Raw genomic sequence first — 18,131 nt, 5'->3', positions numbered from 1 at the left:
TTAGGTGGAGTAATATATAAATGTCAATTAGGTTACATTAGTTTATAGTATTGTCCAAGTCTTCTATATCCTTATTGATTTTCTCTCAACTCATTCTATCAGTTATGAGAAAGTACTTCTGAAGTAGCCAACTATGATTGTGGATTTGTTTAGTTCCCCTTTCTAGTCTATCAGCTTAAGATTTGTGTATTTTGAAGCTTTATTATTAGGTGCATCAGAGTTATGATATTTTCATTTCCTCTTGATCAATTAACCAGGCTGTCATAATATAATATCCATTATTATCCATAGTAATATTTTTTGATCTGAAGTATACTTTAAGTGGTTAACACAGCCACTTCAGCTTTGGATTACTGTCTGCATATAACTGGGTCTTACTTTTTCATCCAATCTGACAATACCATCTTTTAATTGTGGTATTTAGACCATTTCCATTTAATAAAATTTAATGTCATTATTCATACGTTTGAGTTTAAATCTACTTTTTTCACAGTTGTTTCTATTTGTCTTATGTGGTCTTTGTTCCTTCCCTCTTTTTTTTTAAGGTTTTTTTTTAACTTATTTATTTATTTATTGGCTTTGTTGTATCTTCGTTGCTGCACACAGGCTTTCTCTAGTTGCAGCGAGCAGGGGCTACTCTTTATTGCAGGCTCCTCATTGCCGTGGCTTCTCTTGTTGCAGAGCACGGGCTCTAGGCACATGGGCTCAACAGTTCTGGCTCATGGGCTCTGGAGTGCAGGCTCAATGGCTGTGGCACATGGGCTTAGTTGCTCCACGGCATGTGGAATCTTCCTGGAGTAGGGATCAAACCCGTGTCCCCTGCATTGGCAGGCAGATTCTTAACCACTGCGCCACCTAGGAAGTCCCTCCTTCCCTCTTTTCCTAACTTCTCTTAGGTTCAATGAGGGTTTTTTTGGTTTTTGGTTTTTTTTAATAATTCAATTTTATTTCCACTATTGGTTAATTAGCTATACCTCTTTGTTTTGTTATTTTGTCTTAGTAATTGCTAGAGTTTACAATATACAGTCAATCTTCAAATAACATCATACCACTTCACACATACTGTAAGAACCTTAGAAACGCATATTTCCCATCCCTCATTTCCACACTGATATCATGTTCAGACATTTTACTTCTACATATGCTATCAACTCCAGATGCATTATATTTTTGCTCTACATAATAGGTTATTCTGTAAGATTTAACAAATAGAAAAGCAATCTTTTTTTATTTACTCACATATATGTGTGAGTCCAAATATCTGGTTGCTGTTTTTTTGTTTGGAGTTTTTTTCTGTTTTTTTCTTTTCCTGCTAGGAAAACTTACTTTTCTTGTAGTATTGGTCTACTGACAACGTGTTTGTCTGAAAAAGTGTTTATTTCAACTTCGGTTTTAAGAAGTGTTTCCTGTGGTCAAAATTTTAGGTTTAGTTTTTTGTTGTTGCTGTTTGTTTCAGTGCTTTAAAGGCATTCATTGTTATAGCCTGCATAGTTCCTGAGTCAGTTGTCATTTTTATTTTTATTTTATTGTTTGTTTCCTCTTTCCCCTGATTCTTTTGTTTTTATTTCATTATGGATAGTCCTGTCTTTAACTTAGTGTCTAATCTGACAATCCCACTTAGTATATTTTTCATTTCAGCTGCTATATTTTTCATTTCTAGAAGTTCCAGTTTGGTCTTTTTTTTTTATCTCCCACTCTGTCATGCTGTTTTCTTCTGCCTTCTTGACCACATGGAGCATCATTTCTGAGCAGTTTTAATGTTCTTGTCTAGCACTTCTGGCATTCTGAGTCTCCTATTGATTGACTTTCCCTGCCTGGTTGTGAGTCATATTTTTCTGCCTCTTTGCATACCTGACTTTTTTACTGGATGTTGGACAGTCCAAATCTTGCATTGCTGAATACTGGATTTTGTTAAATTATTTAACTACAAATGGGTTTTATTCTGGCCTGGTTATCTGTGGTCAGTTGGACTCTTTGAGCTTGCCCTTAAGCTTTTTAAGGACAGGCACAGAGCAGAGCCCTAATATAGGGCTAATTTAACCCTGAGAATTCTTCCCATATGTTATAATGTCTTACCACTCTGTCTGATGGAAACACACTACTCCTAGTCCAGTCAGCTATAGCAACCATTATGCCTACTCTTTTGCAGTCTTTCTTTTCTTGGCCTCAAATCTTCTCTCAAGCATGCACAGTTCAGTACTCTTTCAAAGGTCCAATGGGACCTCTCTGCAGATCTCTACAGCCCTTTTTGTGTAAAGCAGACCTCCTCTCTGGAACTTTGGTTAGCAAATTCAAGTCTTCTTGGCATCCCCAGACTCTTGCTCACCTACTGTGCTGTTTGAGTTCCCTTCACTACACTGAGACTTGGAAACTGCCTCCAGGCGATGATGATCTGGCACAAACGTACGGTTTGACTTGTTTATTTCCTTTCACTTAGGAATCCTAGTTCTGTATTGTTGTTCAATACCTGAGACTGTTATTATATTTTATTTAGTTTTCCAGCTGTTTAAAGTGGAAGGGTAAATCCAGTCCCTATGACTCTTCTTGACTGGAAAAGGAAATCAGGATAGTAACTTTGAAGGAGACCCTTGACTATCATATAGAACTAGAACTTTCCACATATATTTCAAGATGTATAGTAAAAATATTTCAAGGACTTACAATTTTGAAACATGGTGACTATAGTTAACAATATTGTACCCTATACTCACAAGTTGCTATGAGAGTAGAACTTTAATATTCTCAACATAATAACAGCAACAAAATGTGAGGTGAAGGATATGTTAACTAACCTTATTGTGAGAAACACTTTGTAATATATACGTGTATCAAATCATCCCATTACACACCTTAAACTTACACAATGTTATATGTCAATTATGTCTCAATAAAGCTGGGGCGGGGGGAGGAACTTTGAAACAATAATTCCATTTCTATAAGCCTGTCCTAAGGAATAAACCAGCATGTCCATTGCTATGTAAAGGGATCAGAGCACCATTTAAGACATTGAAAAAAGGAAATCACCTAAATATCCAACAATAGGCAAATGGTTACATTATGATACTTCATATGTTCCATAATGACAGGTGAAATATTATATAATGTGTTTTCTTCCTCTGTTACTTGCCTGGCAGAACAAAAACAAATAAAACAAGAGCATGATCATGAACTTCTTGGCTATTTAATTCAAAAGCCATTATTTTAGATACAAAAAAGGAAATATCTGGAAGATGTCCTCAGGCAGAATCTATGTCCCTAATCCACTGGCTAGATAAATTCCTTCAAGCTGGGGTGGGGAAGGGTGGCAAGATTTGTAAATGGGAAACAAAGCAAGTGGGTCAGACACAGACATGAGGAAGCAGGCCAGTACCATCCGACACTACCCTCCACTCTCTAAGACCTAACCCTGGGGGAAACTATAATATCTTTTATAAGGTTGGGGTTCGTAGAACAGAGTGAGCGTTAGTTTTCCCAAGAGACGTAAGCTATGAAGAGAACCCCCATGTCCAGCATAGTACCAGAGGGACGGACAACGCGTCCAGATACAGAAGCCTACCCAGTTCAGTACAGTGAGGCATAAGCAGAAGTTGGCTTAGAGCTGGCAGTTACTCCAAAGTCCAATAAAAGATAAGGAGGAAGGCGCAACAGATGTAAAAGACAATCTAAACGCAGCAGGTGGAGAGGCAAATATCTCAGTAGATGTCTGCAGAGAGGAGTGATAATGTCAAGTGTCCAGCTGGGGGATAAACAAAGACCAGACATACTTATAATGCCTAGGTGTCACGTAAGTCACTACTACACCCAGACACCAGGCAGGAGAAAGAAGAAAAGGAAAAAGCTCTAAATTGACAGAAAATTTTCTTAAATTGAAAAAATTTGGAATTAACTATATTTTTTCTATCATAAGCTGACAATTAAGAAACCTCTGATAAAAACTGAGTTATATGGTGGGAATGTAAGTTGGTACAGCCACTATGGAAAACAATTTGATCCAGTAATCCCACTACTGGGCATATAGCCAAAGAAAACCATAATCCCAAAAGAAACATGTACCATAATGTTTATTGCAGCACTATTTACAATAGCCAGGACACAGAAGCAATCTAAATGCCCATCGACAAATGAATGGATAAAGAAGATGTGGCATATGTATACAATGGAATATTACTCAGCTATGAAAAGGGATGAGGTGGAGCTATATGTAATGAGGTGGATAGAACTACAGTCTGTCATACAGAGTGAAGTAAGTCAGAAAGAGAAAGACAAATATTGTATGCTAACTCACATATACGGAATCTAAAAATGGTACTGATGAACTCAGTGACAAGACAAGAACAAGGACGCAGATGCAGAGAATGCACTGGAGAACTCGAGGTTTGGGCGGGGGCAGGGGTGAAGGGGAAGCTGAGACAAAGTGAGAGAGTAGCACAGACATATATATACTACCAACTGTAAAACAGATAGCCAGTGGGAAGTTGTTGTATAACAAAGGGAGTTCAACTCGAGGATGGAAGATGCCTTAGAGGAGTGGGATGGGGGGGGGGGGAGGGAATACGGGGATATGTGTATAAAAACAGATGATTGAACTTGGTGTACCCCCACAAAAATAATAAATAAATAAATAAATAAATAATAAAAATAAATAAATAAATAAAACTGAGTTATAAAAAATAGTTATATTTCTGTGTGACTTATGCTGTTCTCCTCCTTATATCTTCAATGGAATATTATGCAGCTATAAACACATTTTGGAAGAATTTTAATAAATTGGAAATTTTTCATGATGTTAAATGAAAAAAAAAAAAACAGAATACCAAACTACATATACAGTATGATTGCACTTAAAATATCTATATATTATATATATTATATAGATATATATTAGACAGAAAAACATGCACCAACATGTGTGCTCAAAAAATATTAACACCAATAGTCTATGAAGCACAGCACTCTAAGTGACTTCTCTTTCTCTATCCTTTTATTTACATGTTTACTTTTAAAAATAAATATGTACTATTTTTCTCTGCAAAGGATTTTAATCTACGGGTTAGGGTAATTCTAGGATGTGGCTAAGGGGAACTTCTAGGCTTGCAGCATCAGCTAACATTTGCCTGGTTTATGGGAAAGAGAGCAGTTTCTTGCTGTCTTAGAACTCTTGCTCAAGTTAGTGTACAGATTCAAATGGCCAGATATTTATATTCTCAAGCAGGAAAGGAGTATGGAAGAATTTGCATGGGTCACCATTTCAAAGTCCCCTGTACAAGGTAACCCTCAATCTGGCTAAAAGCTTCCAGAGTAAGTCCTTATGATCATTTCTGTGCTCAGTTCATGTCCTGGGAAAAAGCACAAAAAAATTATTAATTCTACGATGTTGAATGCAAGACAAGCAACTATGAGGAGTATAAAAAACATTACACTTCCTGGGTTTAGAAAGTTTATAATCTAGCTGAGAAAATAACACACGAAAAGAAAGTAATCAATGCCAAAATCACATGTGAAACAGGCTACTAGAGTTCACAGAGAGGAATGTCAATTAAAGGAAAGTAGAGAAAGCCCCAGGAGAACTGGCTGGCAAATGAACAATATGTTCCAAGAAAGGTAAGGTGGTAGAGATGTAAAGTGAGGGTGGAAAAGTGTTGTTTTCCTGAATAGTAAAATGAGGAAAACATTGAACAGGAAATTTATAGTAGCTTCAAAGAGAAAAATTCCAAAAAGTTCAGAGAAAAACAAGTATGATCTAAAAGCACATTGGCTTTGGAGCAAGACAGGCATAGTTTCTAAGCTAGGAAAACATCTACTTTAAAATGAGATTATTGTGAAAATTAAGTAATATAAGATGTAAGGTTGAATTACATGAAACTGTAGTTTTTAAGAAAAATATGGTTGAACATTAGGAATTTCACATGGTTGGCAAAGAACCTATACTGTCTGTCATGCAGTAGATACTCAATAAATTTACTGAACTACACTGCCTTACTTCTGAAGAAAGTAAACTTCATTTAAAAAGAAGAATCTAACCGGAGGGCAATGTGTTTTCTGCACAGTGTTTATAGGTTTGAATTTACATCCTAGCACAGCCACGTATTAGCTAAGGGGCCTTAAATTAGTTACCTTTTTAAAGTGTGTAAAATGAGGATAAAATCTATTTTTAATGACTATTTTAGGGATTAACTCTGGTACAGAGTACGTTATCAATGGACCGTAGCTAATATTACGATTTGTAAGGGGGGACTTCCCTGGTGGCACAGTGGTTAAGAATCCACCTGTCAATGCAGGGGACACAGGTTCAATCGATCCCTGGGCTGGGAAGATCCCCCATGCCTCAGAGCAACTAAGCCCGTGAGGCTCAGCTAGTGAGCCTCCGCTCTAGAGCCCACAAGCCACAACTGCTGAGCCCGCGTGCCACAACTACTGAAGCCCATGTGCCTAAAGCCCATGCTCCACAGCAAGAGAAGCCACTACAATGAAAAGCCAGTGCAAAGCAAGAAAGAGTAGCCCCCACTTGCCACAACTAGAGAAAGCCTGCATGCAACAACAAAGACCCAACACAGCCTAAATAAATAAATAAAATTAAAAAAAAAAAGATTTGTAAGGAGTATATGACACAAATCAACGAGAAGAGAATCAGGAAGGTGAAACCCACTGTAAGATAAAACCTGATAAAAATGCAGAAGTCAACAAAATAGGTTCTCTTAACTATAATCACAGGGAGAAGAAAAACCAAAAAAACGCATAAACCTTAAGTTTGAAAAAGATGGTTCATATTTAGTATACATGATGTAATGTCATATATACAGTTATAATTTATATATTTAAATGTACTGCTATATGTGTACTATTTTAATTAGAAAGTAAATGCATACACAGACACACACATCTATCTATATATCTATACCTATCTATCTCTCTACCTATAGCCTTTATAATTGCCAAGAACGCTTTTTCACAAAAGAATGGTGTTCATACTAAAGGGTACACCAAACATTATAGAAAAGGCACTGAAAAAAAAATTTAATTACAGGAAAACATCTTGCTGCTTTATTGTGGGTAGTTTTGGTGAAAAGGAAAAAAAAAAAAAAGACACGCTATCAGATCCTGTCCCTGCAACACCATATGTCATCTGGAAAGCCTCTGAGCCGAGATGGACAAGGCAAGGAACATGTAGACAGGTGGGGAGAGGCTTTTCCAGGCATCATAAATAGCAGATGTAAAGTCACAATTTTGGATGGTTAAAAAAGAGGTCATAGATGAGGCTGAAGAATAAAGCTCTTTAAGAGCCTTATAAAAGAACTTAGATTTTATCCCATGGATAATGAAATGGCATTAAAAAATTTAGACAGAGAAAAAGCACAATCATATTTTCCTATTAGAGAACTCTGGTGCTGGTGTAAATGAGAGATTGGGGATAGTAAAAGACTCGAGGTGGGAAAACTAACCTTAAGCAAGTTACTCAAGGGAAAGGGACTATACAACATCATAAACACTAAGAAGCAGAGATCATTGTGGGTCGTCTTAAAGGATGCCTTCCACACAGCATTTAAGGTGCATCCTTTTACAACCTCTAAATAGACTGAGGTTTATTCACAGTGGGCTACGAGAACTTGGCCCACCCCATGTCTGTAATCCCTTCCCCTTGAGTAACTTGTTTCTACCCAACATTGAGAGGGTGTCGCTTCCATAATTAGACTACAAAAGATTCTGACTTCTGTCTTGCTAGTAGACTTTCTCCATTGCTGGCTTTGAGGAAATTGCCATGTTCAGGAAGCCTAGGTGATAAGGAACTTCTGGCCTGCAGCTAGCTACAGACCTGAGGCCTTAGTCCAACAACCCCAAAAGAACTCAATCCTGCCAAAAACTACACAAGTGAGCTTGGAAGCAGACCCTTCTGCAGTCAAGCCTTCAGATGAGACTCCAGCCCTGGCTGACACTTTTAATCTACATGAGACACCCATGAGGCAGATGACCAACCAGCTACGCTGTGCCCAGATTCCTAACCCACAGAAACTGTAAGATAATAAACAGGTGTAGCTTTAAACTATTACTTTTGTTGTAGTTTGTTATGCAGCAATAGGTAACCAATATATATTAGTAGGATTACCTTGGACAAACACAATGGCTGTAGAACATTCAATTGAGCCAATGTTTTCCCCTGAAAAAAGCAACTGAATATAAGCCAGAATACTCTGGCATTCTCTAGGGAAGATAACTGTTACTGTACTGTCATGGCAACCTGAAAAAGTGGCCTTATTTTAGGAGGTAAAAGATGAAAGCAGCCTGGCTCAGGACTTCATTATAACATGATGTTCCCACTATCAAAAGATGATAAAGAGACAACCCAGAAAAAAAAAAAAACACTGAAGATGATTAAATGGAAGCAGGCAGTGAAGAAAGACTCAGGACAAGAATGAGTTAAGCCAGGGAAGAGTAGTCTGGGTTGATAGGTAAGGAAGTTGAGAATGATTTCAAGTACATAAAGGAAAAATGAACACAGGTGTATTGTTAGGTAAAGTTATAAAGTTTCCCCCTGGAGATTTTAAGGAAAGAAAAAACAGGTTATTCTCCATAACCCAGTCAAGCTCTGTGCTTCCAGAATCTACACATTAATTCAAAGCACCACAAAACAATGACATCTCAAGTTTGAATTCTCTGACTTGGCAAAAATATGGGAAGCAGCACTGAACAAGTACAGCCACGTGTCCTGATGCTAATATAGAGAGTATGGGTTAGCAAATGTAGTCACGCCTATCCCCAGGAGTATTTACAACTTTGATTACTGCTGCTATCATCTTCGGTTGTCTAGACATCTTAGAAAACTCAACAAATACTGTATACAGATTCAATGTAAATTAAAATATCAAAAGAAAATCTTCCTTTTCACCTGCAAGTTAACTCTGACAGAAGGGAAACTTGTGAATAAATGGTCATTACTCAGCCCTTTACTGTATCACTGCAAAGTGGCATAAAATATACTGTGCTAGGATACCAACAGATCATTACCATGTTAACCATGTAACTGCGCAAAATACCTTTAAAAGACTCAGCTTTTCTCAAATGAAACCGTTGTAACCAGAGTCTGAAGAACCATAATTTGTTTCACTTTTTTAGGAGAGGCCTTAAGAACAGAAAAGGAAAGTACAGAAACAAATACTATAGTGAAGTATGGTTCTTTAGTTTTTTACATAGTCTGATTCTAGGTAACAGTTTCATTCCAGATACCTCTCACACAGGAGACTTTAGCTCTTCAGAGTTCTAAGTAGATAAACAAAGAAGATAACTTTACAAGTTTTTTAAAATCTTTTTTTTCTGGCCAGTTATGGTTAAGGTCTTGACATAAAAGCACCCTATAGGAGTGGTGTCAGCGAGATGACAAAATAGGAAGACTTCCCTCAACACACACACCAATTCAACAACAATTCATGGATAAATTCCCTTTGTGACAAATCCTGAAACTAGTTAAGTAGCAAAACTCCAAAACAGTGACAACACCAAATGCTGGAGAGGATGTGAAGCAACAAGAACTCTCATTCATTCATCATTGCTGAAAATGTGACGGCAATAGCACAGTCACTTTGGAAAACAGTTTGGCAGCTTCTTACGAAACTAAACATACTCTTACCATACAATCCAGCAATCATACTACTTGGTACTTCTCCAAATAAGCTGAAAACTTACACCCACACAAAACCTGCACAAAGATGTTTATAGTAGTCTTATTCATAATTGCTGAAACTTGGAAACAACTAAGATGTCCTTCAGTTGGTGAATGGATGAATGAACTGTGGCACATCCAGACAATGAAATATTAGTGCAAAAAAAAGTGAGCTATAAAGCCATAAAATCACCTGAAGGAACTTTAACTGCACATTAGTAAGTGAAAGATGCCAATGTGAAAAGGTTACAATAGCCTATGATCCCAAATATATGACATTCTGGAAAAGGCAAAACTATGGAGACAGTGAAAAGCACAGTGATGGCCAGGAGTAAGGAGAATGGTGGAATCAGTAGGCAGGAGCATATAAGATTTTCAGAGCAATGAAACCATTCTGTATGATACTATAACGGTGGATACATGTTATCACACACCTGTCAAAACCCACAGAAGGTACAATATGCAGCATTTTTAACTGTGGACTTTAAGTGATAATGTGTCAGTGCAGGTTCATGGATTTCAACAAATATACCACTCTGGTTCAGGCCATGACAGTGGGAATAACTGTGTACATGTCACAGAAGGGGATATGTGGGAACTCGGTACTTTCTGCTCAATCTTTCTGTGAACCTAAAACTGCTCTTAAAAAGTCTATGTTTAAAAATTAAAATTAAATTTCATAGGTAGAGGTGATCTCACAAAAACCTAAACTAATTTCTTAAATATTCCAGTATGTTTCCTGTCCTTAAGGCTTAAATTGATCATGGAGAAGAATCAAAAAGAGTATCTTCCCAGTTGTGAAGACAGTTATGGAAAGTGCCAAAGTGCTGATAAGTGGTTAGCTACCCACAGATATTCTCACAAGGACAGCAGCTGTCTGTGTACATGATGTACATGAATTCTGATAAACTGTAGAACACAAAGGTCTCTTCAATTGATAGGCATATCTTATTCAAGGGGAGCATCAGAGAGTCTCCAAATCCTCTTTTAAAGTCTACTATTTGTATATTGTTTAAATTGTGTTGTTATGCAGATTTTATTTTAAACAGTACTTTCTATAACGAGATTTGACCTGTAATATAGCCTCAGAGTGGCTGAATATTACAAGGTTATGTATCATTTTCAATTACTAGGTATATAACATAGTCATAATGCGGATCAAATGCTTTTACCAAAAAAAAAAATTTTTTTAATGTGACATTTTAAAAGAAATTTTAAGAGTATTGCCAAGAAAGAAAAACTGTTTAAGAACACTATTTTAAAAGCACAACTAACAGTTTTAAAATGACATTACTTCCCTGAGAATCACAGCTGCAGATGCCTTGATTTCTGTGCCAGATTAAAGAACATTAATTCGTTACCAAAAAGTAAAACTGAAGGACTTCAATACAAACATCTCTTTTAAATTTTAATGAGTAAAAGTTAAGATTTTCAATATCAAAATCACTAATTCAAGTTTTCCCAAATTTCACAGTGGTTCTAAGGAATTCTAATCGTTAACCAAAAAAAGTTCAAACTTTTGCATTTTCAAAAACTGCCTTTTTATACCAGTTACCAATTTTCACTGAAACATCTGGGAGTTTCACATATATAACCCTTAAGTATTTAAGTAATTTCAATTATGTTACATGGCCTAAAGTTAAAATGGTCCATCAAATTAAAATCTTGACTATCCTGCTCACTGAAGTGAATTTAAGGTAAAGCAATGATTCGAAAACTTTTGTTTTGAGGTATATTCTTTCTTACTTCCCTCCCCTCCCACACACCCACAGCATATACCACACAAAAGCGCTTGTGGCATTACCCTTAATAATGAATTCTACAATCTCACCTTTGAAACTTCTCCTGGGCAGGACCTTACCTAAACTGTTCTTGATGAAGCTACGTCACCTCTTCTTCACCAAACCTTCCTATGACTGTGTGCTCTGTTATGCTCCTGAAGCTGCACAAGTGTTTCCCAGGGTCCGGTCTGATTTATGACTAGCTATTGACTGAAACAAAAACAAATCATCATCACCCAGAACATGTTCCTAAAGTCAATCCTGACCTCTCCACCTGACTATTCGACATTTTTCTTAAATCTTCCTCCAAATGCTATTTCCTCAAATCATATGTGCCATTTAATCTGAATTTTATTTCTCCTTTTTTTCATGCGTGGAGTCCAAAATCAAGCACAAAACTCTTACAAATGTTTAAACGATGTGTGAGGACCCTGCAAAACACTGTTAGGATGGCCATTTTTCTCCCATTGTACCTATGATGCCATATTGTAAGTGGTTCACAATAAGCAAAGTTTCTATTTCCAAAAGAGTTATTTTTTGTTTCTCTTTTTGAAAACTCAGTAGGGAGGCTTGCATTCCTGGGTCCCTTGAAACTGAAACACAGGCAGTTCTTCCTAGACTACCACCCCGAGGGCACTGCAAGCATAGCACACTGAAACATACCCCCATCTTTCTGAGAAAGAGGCCTATTTGCTTGTCCTGGAACTTCAGCCTAAGGGGTAGCCTTCTGGTTTGGCACACATCTAGAGACTACAGAGGTGCTCTCAGGGAACAGGTTGCCACCTTTGCATCCCCATCTGCCTCACTACAGCTCTCAGGTATTTTCCAGAAAGGAGCTTATACACTCATCTGGAGCACAGATTTGTGCAGCTGTTGCCTATAGAACACCTCCAGATCACCCAGCTCTTCTCGCCAACAGGGCTTATGCTTGCGGTCCCACTGTGTATGTTTGCGTGCCTCAAAAGCTGCAGCCTAAGGGTTTGGCTCCCAATCAGCCTGAATCTAGGTACTAAGATACTCCCCTTTGGGACACTAACAGGTCTTAACACACCCTCAACTACTGAAAGTTATTAAAGATAAAACAGGCTACATGAATAATCACAAAGGCTTAAGATACAACCAAGACCTAGGAGATAAATTATAAAGTTTATCTCCTAAACAAGGCTACTCCTTCAAGACTGGAAGGGGTGGTTTTTTCAATCTAATGCACAGAAACAAGCACAAAGATGAAATTGGACCACTATGTTACACCATGCACAAAAATTAATTCAAAATGGATTAAAAATGTGAATGTAAGACCTCAAACCATAAAACTCCTAGAAGAAAACACAGGTGACAAGCTCCTTCATCAACATCAGTTTTAGTGATGACTTTTTGGATCTGATTCCAAAAGCAGAGGCAACAAGAGCAAAAATAAACAAGTGGGACTGTATCAAACTAAAAAGCTTCTTCACAGCAAAGGGAATCAGTAAAATAAAAAGACGTACTGAATGGGAGAAAATATTTGCAAACCACGTATCTGATAAGGGGTTAATATCCAAAATACATAAAGAACTCATATACTTCAATAGAACAAAAAATCCAATGGGCAGAGAATGTGAATAGACATTTTTCCAAAGAATACATACACATGGTCAATAGGTATGTGAAAAGATGCTGAACATCACTAATCATCCAGGAGATGCAAATCAAAACCACAATGAGATATCACATCACATCTGTTAGAATGGCTATTATCAAAAAGACAATAACAAGTGTTGGAAAGGACCCGGAGAAACGGGAACCCTTGTACACTGTTGGTGGGAATGTAAATTGGTGCAGTCACTATGGAAAACTGTATGGAGATTCCTCAATAAAAAGAGAACCACCATATGATCTAGCAATTTCACTTCTGGGTATTTATCTAAAGAAAATGAAAACACTAACTCAAAAAGTATATGCACCTCCATGTTCACTGCAGCATTATTTACAGTAGCCAAGATATGAAAACAATCTAAGTGTCCATCAATGGATAAATTATGGTGATCACATATTAACACACAATTGAATATTTACTATTCAGCCATTTTAGAAGTATGAAATCTTGCCATTTACAACAACATGGATGGACCTTAGGGATATTATTCTAAGTGAAATAAGTCAGAGAAAGACAAATACCATAAGATCTCACTTATGTGTGGAATCTAAAACGAACAAACAAAAGCCAACAGAAACAAAACCAAGCTCACACATAAAGAGAATAGACTGGTGGTTGTCAGAGCCAGGCAATGATGGGTGGGTGAAATGAGTCTAAAGTTCCAGCTATAAAATACATATATTATAGGGGTATAATGTACAGTATGGTGACCATAGTTAATAATACTGTATTGCATATTTTAAAGTTGCTAAGAGAGTAGATCTCAAATGACCTCATCACAAGAAAAAAACATTGTATAACTGTATGGTGACATGTTAACTCGACTTATTGTGGAGATCATTTTGTAATATATACTAATATACTTTATGTCAGTTATGCCTCAATCAAAAAAAAAGAAGAAAAAGTGACATTCTTTGCTAAAGGGAAAAAAAAGACATAGGATGAAAAATGACAAAATAGAGAAAACTATCCCTTCTGATGTCACGTGATAAAAGAAACTCAGATTTAAGTGTTCTTTTAGGCTTGCAAAATTTGCTCTATTATACACAAAGGAACCCCATTCAAGAAGAAACTAAAAATCCATTTTTATTCATGATTTTTGGAGGTAAAGAAAACAACATATTTACATACATATTTACAAATGTTTGCACAAAATGATTTTTTTCCTTTCCTTTTAAAAGATTTTCTTTCAGTTGGCAAAAGATTAAAACATTATTTACCATAAGCAATGAAACTCAGTAACTTTATAAGTGGTTATTTCTTCCCTTCACCCTTTTCCTTATATTCAATACACTTAAAGGCTACCCAAACTGACACTGATACTTAGAAGGACAATGAACTAAAGGAGCATGACTAATGGTAAGACTGCCCTGTTAGGAGATAATGCTAAAGTTACGAGTGCTAATTAAGAATATGAAATGCAATAACTGCATACTTACAGGGTCCTATTTTTCCTTGATGTGTTCCATTGAAGGAAGAGGGAGAAACAGAAAAGGAGTGAGAGAGAAAAGGGGCAAGAAGGGGGTCGTTGCGGTAGTGTCTTTTTGGGGAGGATGGGAGGAATGCAAAGGTCCTTGGAAGGGACCACAAAAAGTATCTGAGACCACCACTACAACTAGAGAAGATGCCTAACACCATTCCTGCACACAAACATGGGGATGCTGGGTATTATCTCCTGAGTTCCACTCTCCACTAGAAAACCATGGCTGGACTTCCTAGGTGGCGCAGTGGTTAAGAATCTGCCTGCCAATGCAGGGGACACGGGTTCAAGCCCTGCCCCAGGAAGATACCACATGCCTTGGAGCAACTAATCCCGTGTGCCACAACTACTGAAGCCCATGCGCCTAGAGCCCGCGCTCAGCAACGAGAAGCCACCACAATGAGGAGCCCACGCACTACAATGAAGACCAGCCCCCACTCTCTGCAACTAGAGAAAGCCTGTGTGCAGCAACGAAGATCCAACACAGCCAATAAAAAAATAAATCCAATAAATAAATATTTCAAAAGCCACGGCTAAGGATGCAAGACAATGAATAGATTACCTACTACCAGAAGCCACAGATTTTGAGCTATCTTGAAAAAGTTTCTCCAAGGTAAAAGCAGCCTCTTCAGGACAAAAGTAGGCTGTTGTCATTGTTGTTGTTTTTAATATACAGTGGAAAAATACAATAAAGAGAAAAGAAGGGTGGATACAGATCAGTATCTCTTCTCTTCATATCAGCATCATCTTAGAGGCAATGTTTTTTTTCAACACCTTTATTAACATTAGCAGCTTTATTCACATACCATACAGATCACCAATTTAAATCAAATAGTTCAATGGTTTTTAGTATATTCACAGACTTATGCAACCATCACCAAAATCAACTTTATTACCCCATTAAAGAACACCTGTGCTCTTTAGTTAACCTCCCCTTTATCTCTCTGTTTCTAAAGATTTGTCTATTCTGGGTATTTAATAAAAATGGAGCCACATAATTCTTTTATAATTGGCTTTTTCCACTTAGCATGATGTTTTCAAGATTCATCCATGTTGTAGCTGTACCAGTTTTTCATTCCTTTACATTGCCCAATAATATTCCGTTGTATGAATATACTACATTTTATGTATCTGTTCAGCAGCTGATTTCTACTTTTTGATTTTTATATGAATAATACTGCTAAGGACATTCAGCAGTTGATTTCTACTTTTTGATTTCTATATGAAAAATACTGATAAGGACATTCATGTATAACTTTTTGTGCTGACACGTTTTCAGTTCTCTCGGGTATGTAGGTAGGAGTACTTTGCTGGGTCAATCATAAGATAACTGTATGTTTAGCTTTCTAAGGGACTGCCACACTATCTTCCAAAGGGGTTGCTCTACTTTATATTCCCATCAGCAATGTACAAAGGATTCAGCTTCTCCACATCCTTGCCCACAACACTTGTTATTATCTATCTTTTTTTATTATAGCCAACCCAGTGACTTTGAAGTGATATCTCATTGTGGTGGGGTTTTTTTTAATATATTTTAAAATGTGTGGGGTTTTTCCTGTTTTTTTTTTATATACATATTTTAAAATTTATTTTGGCTGTGTTGGGTCTTCATTACCACGCACAGGCTTTCTCTAGTTGCAGCAAGTGGGGGGGCTACTCTTCATTGCGGTGCACAGGCTTCTCATTGTGGTGGCTTCTCTTGTTGCAGAGCACAGGCTCTAGGCACGAGCTTCAGTAGTTGTGGCATTCAGGCTCAATAGTTGTGGCTCATGGGCTCTAAAGCACAGGCTCAGTAGTTGTGGTACATGGGTTTAGTTGCTCCACGGCGTGTGGGATCGTCCTAGACCAGGGCTCAAACCCGTGTCCCCTGCATCGGCAGGCGTATTCTTAACCACTGCGCCACCAGGGAAGTCCCTCTCACTGTGGTTGTGATTTGCATTTCCCTGATGTCTAATGATGGTAAGCATCTTTGCTTACTGGCCATTTTTACAACTTCCTTGGAGAAATGTCTGTTCAGCTCCTTTGCCCATTTTAAAACAGGGTTTCTTTTTATTACTGAGTTGTGAGAGTTATTTACATATTTAAAATATGCACCCCTTTCCAGATATGTGATTGCAAAATTGTCTCCCATTCTGTGGGCTGTCTTCTTATTTTCTTGATGAAGTCCTCTGATAAAGTTTTAAATTCTGGGGAAGTCCAGTTTATCTTTTTTCTGTTTGTTGCATGTGGCTATCTAGTTGTCCCAACACCATTTGTTGAAGACTATTCTTTCCCCATTGAATTGTCTTCACACTCTTCTTGAAAATCAATCAATCATACATATGAGGGTTTAAGACCCTCAGTTCTATTCCATTGGTCTATACATCTATCTTCATGCCAGTACCACCCCGTCTCGATTACTGTAGCTTTGTAGTAAGTTTTGAAATCAGGAAATATGAGTCTTCCGGTTTTGTTCCTCTTTTTCAAGATTGTTTCGGATATTTTAGGTCCCTTGCCTTTCCATATGAGTTTTAGGATCAACTTGTCAAAATCTACAAAAAGGGCAGCTGGGATTGTGATAATGATTGTGTTGAATCTGTAGATTACTTTAGGGACTAAGGCAGTGTCTTTTTTTTTTTAATAAATTTATTTATTATTTATTGGCTGTGTTGGGTCTTTGTTCCTGCACACTTGCTGCACATGGGCTTTCTCTAGTTGAGATGAGAGGGGGCTACTTTTCTTTGCGGTGCACAGGCCTCCTCATTGCCGTGGCTTCTCTTGTTGTGGAGCACAGGCTCTAGGTACGTGGGCTTCAGTAGTTGCAGGATATGGGCTCAACAGTTGTGGCTCACGAGCTTCTCTAAAGCACAGGCTCAATAGTTGTGGTGCACGGGCTTAGTTGCTCCCCAGCATGTGGGATCTTCCTGGAGCAGGGATCGAACCCATGTCCCCTGCACTGGCAGGCGGATTCTTAACCATTGCGCCACCTAGGAAGCCCGGCAATGTCTTTTTAAATGTTAGGAAACAATAAGCATTATAGAATTAAACCAGTAATACTACTACTGAATTACCTGTATCAATTAACTAAAAGAGGGAAGAGAAATAGATAAATCTTGGCATTTATGGCTTTAATTTCCAAATACATAAAAGATACCCTTCTCCTAGGAATAACCAATCTAGTTTGTCCTCAAGAGTTTTTTTTTTAAATATTGACTATTCATATTATTTTCCATTTACTACATAAACCTCATTATCTTTATTTGAAAGACTATTATTCTTCAGTGAACACGATAAAATCCCCATGCTCAATAATCTCAGCATCTCTATTTTGCTACACAATCCATTGTTACTTTCTTGAGTGTTCCTAGGCTGATTTACAAATAAGTACAAAATTTGTAAAGGTTTATTTCAGAGAGGGAAGTAAAGTATATCTTCCTATCACAGTACTGCTCATCTTGGGCAGAAGGACTAAAATTCAGTGAAAATAACTCCACTTTCAAATATCTAGTTTTCCTAAAATTGTAGAGAAGGTATTGGCAATGTAGACTTTTTTTTTCTTTTAAAGAGGGGGAAAAAAATAGGATAAAAACTAACAAGAAAAGC

Source organism: Hippopotamus amphibius, chromosome 7 (assembly GCF_030028045.1).
Source record: "Hippopotamus amphibius kiboko isolate mHipAmp2 chromosome 7, mHipAmp2.hap2, whole genome shotgun sequence".
Lineage (NCBI taxonomy): Eukaryota > Metazoa > Chordata > Mammalia > Artiodactyla > Hippopotamidae > Hippopotamus > Hippopotamus amphibius.
This window is presented reverse-complemented; position numbering follows the sequence as displayed.